This window comes from Pieris brassicae, chromosome 1, assembly GCF_905147105.1.
Source record: "Pieris brassicae chromosome 1, ilPieBrab1.1, whole genome shotgun sequence".
Lineage (NCBI taxonomy): Eukaryota > Metazoa > Arthropoda > Insecta > Lepidoptera > Pieridae > Pieris > Pieris brassicae.
In genome coordinates, this window is record NC_059665.1 from 20,545,776 (window position 1) to 20,553,652 (window position 7,877).

Consider the following 7,877-nt stretch of genomic DNA (forward strand, 5'->3'; position numbering starts at 1 on the left):
GTTGGAAGAGGGTTGGTTAGCAACTGGTATGCGACGATTCGGGTGCGTGAGCTATTTTATCTCTTCGAGTCGTCTTTTGTTTTTTGCACGCACGATGACATCCACTAATGGATGTATTGTTGCTTTGTGGAAGATACATCGCAAATATTTTACCTGTTTATTTGCTTACAATCGTTTTGCTTTAGTTTTAAATTATAGAATTTAAGGTAGTTTTCGGTCCTCTTGTGTTCAAAGTTGCTTTAGTGGTTTATTATAATGATTTTTTCGTAATAGCTGTTGGTTGGGTTCAGGCTGAAAGCCTGGAACACAGTCCGTTTCACAAGGCACTTTCTTTTGCGAATTAGAGAATTGAGGAATCGACTCCCGATGGGGTTCTTTCCTGAGAGATACGACCTTCAACTATTCAAAGTTAGTGTATTTCCCCCCCCTTAAAAGGCCGGCAACGCACCTTATAAAATTGAGTATCCTTGGGCTGCGATGACTGGCGTAGGCGCGCTTGCACTTTGGAAATTGCTTGCAGTTTTATTCCTTTAGATGTGTAATTTTTCATAGGCCACATGAATCACACAAGTAGTTTATTTTATGCTATTTCATATCCATACTAGTAACGTGGTTGCACCTAATTGATCTTGAGCGTATATAAACTTCTTAATTGTATACAATATATAACTAAGAAAATATTAATCCCAAAAACATCTAATTAAGTATAACGATAATTAGGAGAAAGATCTAAAAGTACGAAACATATTGCCTAAGTACTTTGTCATGGTATATTTACGTGTTCCGTAATAGTTATGACGCACAGTGTTATAGTATGTTCTGTTATGTAAGTTAGCCCAAAAAATATTCAGGCCGGAACCGATGTGTGAGAATTTTTTAAGTCGGTCACATCATGTGGACTTTATTTAGTAAAATACAATAATAAAATGGTGTATATTGTTTTTAATTGCAATTTTAAATACACATTAGTTTATACCTAGTAATTAAATAAAAGAGAATACCAGAACATAATAAACATATATAATATCCCTAAAAATGGCCAAGGATGTGTGTGTCCAGCCATTTTGGAGCCACCAGATCGCCAGAGACGATGGCAAGCGGTCGGATGAGAAAACGTTGATCCCTTGGCAGATGCAAAGCAGGCGGAAAATAATAAACGGCTCAAATATTCAAGTCTTTCCTCCAACTTTGATTTTGTTCCCTTTGGAGAAGAGACTCTTGGGCCGTGGGTTTCAAGTGCACAAGCGCTAATTAATAATTTAAGTTGGCGCCTCGGATATAGTACATTTGACCCCAGAGCTGGTGCTTCTGTATAATATAATATAACGAATAAGTATCACAATACAGCGAGAAAATGCTGCCAGCGTTAACGCCACAGGGAGCAAACTTTTAAAATTTGTTTCAATTTTCTTTTTATTATTTTTATTACTACTATGTACTTTAAGATAATTGTAAATACTGTATATTTGATTGTTATGTTTAGTTGTATTAAAACAATAAACGATTTCCCTTACAATGTGTAACGATTACGGTGATGTGAATATACGCATATGCGTACTATACGTTTGCAATCCAAACAACTAGCATGGTGAAAATGTTGATAAAAAATATACCATACTTATTGTAAAGTCGAGGATGGTCAGAAAATATTTTGAAAGTAGATAAGTATGTATAAACTTTATGTTTATTTTAGTAACATAAATTAGGGCAATAATAATAAGTAAGTAATAATAAATACGTATTATGTATATGTTATAAATAAACACCGTACAAACAAACATGGATAACAAATAAAATCATAATTATGATAATAATCCATAATAATTATGACTTTTCTTTATGTGCACTCACACTCGCTGTACGGCGAAGGTCTTAGAGCCTCCGCAAACATCAAACTTTTTGTCGGCCGAAAGAGGCGCGCACATAGGTCCACCTAAACTATCTTGTTGGTTATGAGTGGACAAAGAATCGGACTACTGCTCCAAAAATATTTTTGGTTTTTGAAGATTGAAGATTGCATTAGATCCAAGAAGTTGACGGCGTGTGTCAGGAACTTAAGACTCATCCTAGTTGCTATAATAAAATCTTGTACTATAATCAATTTTTATATTATACACATACATATGAGACTATTATAGCATTCTTTTTATACGGAAAGCAATTTACATTGAACCATGAAAAGAAAATTCTCGATTGTTGAAAGTGAAATTGCAATACAATGGCGAATTATAGAGAGTTCCTTCCTCATGTCTTGACAATTTACTGCTTACTATTGGCCGGCCTGTCGTTATTAGAGGAATAGGGAATTACTCAGAACACTATGGTCTAAGTATAGCTAGTTTTTATGAAGAAATAAAAATAATTTACTGGTAAACATAGTACAATTTTAAGTAAAACGTGAACCATCGACCCTGCGTTATCCGGTTAGCTTAAATTGCTGTCTTTGGCAACACTGATTTTCGGTGATTGGTTATTGGAGAGACAGAGCCAAGTATATAAAATACATTTAAACGTCACTAGTAAAAATAATAAGAAATGCTACAGACACCAATCTAATAAATGATAATAACAGCAAAGAAATCTGATTTAAATCCATTACGGAGGTAATTTATGACTTGATGACGCTAATTTGTAAATAAATAGATAATAGATTTATTTCGTCCATGTGTCCTTACTTCTAATATATATAAAATTAATATTCAAATACCACACAATAATTTACAATCTCAAATCTACATATATATGTTCAAAAAGAAAAAAAATAGTATTCATTTATGATAAAGAACAATTAGACGAAAATTTAGTTTTTGACAATGACGAGAATAAGCGCCATCTCTATGCAAGAGTAAAAATTTGATGCACGAATTCTTGTGTATAACAGCGCTATCTAGCGGTAAATATAAGAAGTGCTTGGTGAAAAAAATTTACATGTTTTAAAACGCGTGACAGGAATAAGTTCTTGGCAACTTTTATTTATTCCTACAGATGTCATACTAATAAATTTTGTATTGCTGTTCTTTTAAATTATTGGTGTTTTCAGTCCTATTTAGTATATTTATTAGGACGAATCCTTCTTCTTCTTAATCGACACTGTTCGAGTTATTCACCAGTTTCACTTCGAATATACACAAATTTAAGTTAGTATAAATATAGCTACAGGTATATTAAGTTTTTAGTCCAAAGTTACATGGTCTGTCAGTCAGTTGGTCACGGCGGTTGCGTCACACCAGTAAGCTTCGAAAGCGTAATTGGCGCCAATGTTATGAGATCTTGAAGCACTTTCCACGATCTGCTTAAATGCTTAGATGAACTTAGAGTATAGACAGCTATAGAGCGGCTTTATCTGTTAATACATACAATTTTATAAAATTAATTAAATTATGATTTTATAATAAATATAAATCGATCGTTTTATTAAAAATAATCTTTGAACTATTTATTTTTTATTTATATATAATTATTACATCGAATCGTAATAATAGTGATCATTATATTGAGTTTTTAATCAACCTAGTGAGCTTTAGAACTCCGTCAATTTACAGTATATTTTTATTTTTTATTGGTATATTAAGGAAAATTAAAAGAAGAGAGATGGCAACATAAAATTTTGTTTCAATGCATGTCAATTAAGGTATATTTTTGACTGTATATGTCATTTTCATTTTCTCAACATAATATTTCCAGTAAATACTTGATAATAATAATATATTTATTTAATAAGAGCGTACAAATTCTTAAAAGGCCGGCAACGCACTCGCGAGCCCTCTGGCATTGAGAGTGTCCATGGGCGGCGGTATCACTTAACATCAGGTGAGCCTCCTGCCCGTTTGCCCACTATTTTATATAAAAAAAAAAATTTACGTCGTTGCTATCTTTGGTCCGAAAATTGCTTCTATACAAACATATTATATACATACACTACTCATAGACAATATTAACAATAAACTACAGCCTTTTTGAACAACGGATCTTAGCTTTAAATATAATTATTATGTTTTCCATTTACAATGTTTTATACTTCAATTATTTGAAAGCCAAAAAACTATTTATTTTTAAATAATTGATTTTGTTTCATTAAATAAAAATGAATCGACTCCATGGATTGGGTCGTGACGGTCAAGGCCCGGTTTCACTTTGTAATAACAAAAAGATTTTCACCGTTCGCTCTCACGGCAGACGCGGTGAACTCGGGAGAAATGTTTATTATGTAATAAAACATAAATATAACTACATAATACACTGCAAAAAAGTATTGTATACTATGGCTATTAAGACGTAAAATTCGATGATACTGACTTAAATTCCTAGGCTAACAAAGTTTTTCGTTACTAATTGAAACAGCTTTGAAAATTTGAAATACATAATAAGAGATAATTGCATTCTTCATATATATCTGGGCCTGCTATAAGTTCATGTAAATGCATTTCTTTTTAGTGAAGTAGTATAATTTTATTCCGTCTACACATTTATTAAAGCATAAGCAAAAAAAATATATTCTAAATGGCCACCTCTTTAGCTTTTATGCAGGCCTTTAACCTGTTTGGCAACGAATCTATGGATTTATGCACTGATCCCAGGGAAATTTCACCACTGCTCGCTCCAAAGATTTTTTTAAGAGCCTCAATGTGTCGCTTCCTCTAAAACTGACCATAATTTGAAGTCTTAAGGGCTGAGGTCTGGGCTAGATGGGCACCAGTTGTCAGATCTTATAAAGTCCGGAATGATAGTTTCAAGCCACGCTTGGATACCAGGTGCAGAATCCTGCTGGAAAGTCCTCCGTACATTTTTTTAAAGTGTATTGCTGAGAGGTTTCACATCATCCAAGACTGTATCTTGATACACTTTTGCTGAAGTTTTCACTCCTTTTTCACAAAAATGTGCGCCACGAAACCATCACTAACGTAGGATGATGACCAAGACTACATTTCCGACCACTTAAGCGGCTTCTTTAGAAGTGTTGTTGTATCTGTTGATAGTACGATATACGAACATACGGCTGATACCAAGCTTTAGAAATTGTCTGAAAATAATCGCCTTGCTCAAAGTGGAGTACTTTGGCGATCACTGCAATCCTAATTTATTTAACATCACATTCCATATTGTAATTTGATAATGAACATGAAAAAATATGTGAAATGGCGCCAAATTGAAGGAAGTTTTTAATAATAAGACAGTAAAAACCATTTAGGACGAAATAATTTAGAACAACATACCGGTTATATTGACCAAAATCAAAGCGCGCGTGTAAAATTATTAGGTACCTACTTAATAAAAACGTCATCGGCTGTTACGACTATCGGTTTTTACGACCAAATATCAGTGTGTCCCTTCGATATCGTAATAACAGATTTTGACTGTCATGTGTTCCAAATTCAAAATAAATAATAAAAAGTTAAAAAAAGAAAAAAAATTTTATGTAACAGTATATATGGCCAAACTAGTTGTATAATAAGTAAAATAATGTTTTGTTATATAAGTTAATTACACGTAATATTCAATATCTACGTATTTGTTGGTACTTATTTGAATTAGATTGGGTTAGATTTTAATTCTATATATGTACATCCTATAACCGGCAATATTATAATATTAGCCTTGCATTGCAACATAACCGTGGCTAAATAAATGAAGGAAGATAAAATTACTTTCATTACTGATTGCTCGATACAAAAACAAACAGTAGCTATGCAACTTTTAAAATGTGTGATCATTTTTCCTTATAGTTAGGTAGAAAGCTCTCTGAGTCGATTTTTGGGTATAGATTAATAATGGGTGTGTGTAACCTTACTGTGTAACTTACAATAGCTTCTGTGATACCAAATATGATGTTTTTGTATGCATGATCGATGTTCTCTCAATACCAATCGACGAACAGAACCTCGGAACAGTCAGGTCACTCCGTGAAGCCTCCGAAGAGACTCTGGAAGGAGCAATCCTGGCTATATTAGCCAGGGCTTTATGCATAATGGACCAATGAGCGTCTAATTGTGGAAATTAAGTCCGAAATACATACAAACATACCCCTGCAATCTAGGTAGGTACTAAAACTCATTATATATCAGCGGTTTGTGGTACGAAAATTTACGTACATTTTTGCCAGACGTTGATATCAGATGACATGTCTATAATAGATTTCTAAAATAACAAATTTTACTTTAATCTAATTTGCGCCACAATATCAAGTGAAACCTGGTGGAAATTGTCATCGAATCAAAAGCGAGAAAGCATAAAAGAGGCTGTCAGGTGTTAAGCGGAAGATACATTAATGAAAGTACCGCTGTGACTGCGTTTAATATTTTAAATGTTTTAGATATAATAATAAGGTGTAGACATATACTAGTAAAACATATGTATTAAATTTATGTTATATTTAACAATACTTTTGTGTGATTCCTAGGTCATCGTTAAATATATATTTTTTGTTTTACTATTTATTTAGCACAACAGAGCAGACACAAGAGCAGTGTTGGCCTAGTGTCTTCAGCGTGCGACTCTCATACCCGAGGTTGTAGGTTCGATCCCCGGCTGTGCACCAATGGATTTTCTTTCCATGTGCGCATTTAACATTAGCTCAAACGGTGAAGGATTATGTGAGGAAACCGGCTTGCCTTAGACCCAAAAAAGTCGACGGCGTGCGTCAGACACAGATAGCTGATCACCTACTTGCCTATTCCATTAACAAATGATCATGAAACAGATACAGAAATATGAGGCCCAGAACTAAAAACGTTGTAGCGCCATTGATGTTTTTTCTTTATTTACCACTCGCGTACAACAATAGAAAATAAGGGGAAATAATTAAATGTTAATTGCTATGTAATGAATGACTGCAATGTAACTCGAAGACAAAATCGAAGACAGTGCCTACGTCTGGATATACTCTCGGGGCGTAACTTAATCGATTTAGGAAATCGCCACGCTTATAGAACTAAACAAGTCTGAGTGAGCAAAGGGTACAGCCTTGGCTCGTACAATTTTAGTTATAGATTTGCACTTATTTGCTTACTATAAAAACTATATAATATAAAGTGTGTTTGATTTTACCTTTTTTTATTTCTTTGTTTCAGCCTGTTGTTGTTCAGTACGGCCGGTTCCCCTCATCCAACGCCTTCCCTCAACCCTCACAAGTTCATGTCTCCAACTAGTGCGTGGCCGCCCAACATACTTTACATTCTATATATCAATATACCATAAAATCTACTTAACAGAGAAGAGAGCGAGTACTGACTACTGTATGTTAAATACTTTTGACATACTTAGCGATGCTGATTGATCAACTCTGATGAATCAACGTTAGAAGTACAATCAATTAAAATAATATTCTGCAGTACAAATTCGTTTGGTTGTCACAATTTCACAAATATCTATGGTTATGACGTTTTGCGTGCGTTTAGCAAGGATGGTCACGAAATGAGCCATTTATTGTTCCGTTGACCAAATCGAAAGTCATTATGTGTATGTGTATGTATATTTTTAATTTGAAGTTTTAATTTCTGTATATGTATTTTTACCGCAATTTAAAATATAATGTCGAATCCACACACCAATCTTATGGATTGACAATAATTCGTTTTTATTTTACAGCCCAATAAAATCAACTGCCCAATTCACCAGTCTAGTATAAATCTCTGGCCCCATAGACAAAGGTAGAGACTGTCGGTGACGGAAGCAAGGAGGATCGCTTTTAAAAGTACTCCATGTTACTTTCATATAATCTACGGTTAAATTAGAAACTCTTCGCCAAAGTAGAACTAAATTGTGATAAAGTGTTCATATTACCTACATTTAATATTAACCGTAACTAAAAATGTAATAAACGAAGCCTAGATTGTTCTTTAAATCTAGGCAAGATCCGTATATATGTGAAAGTAACGTTA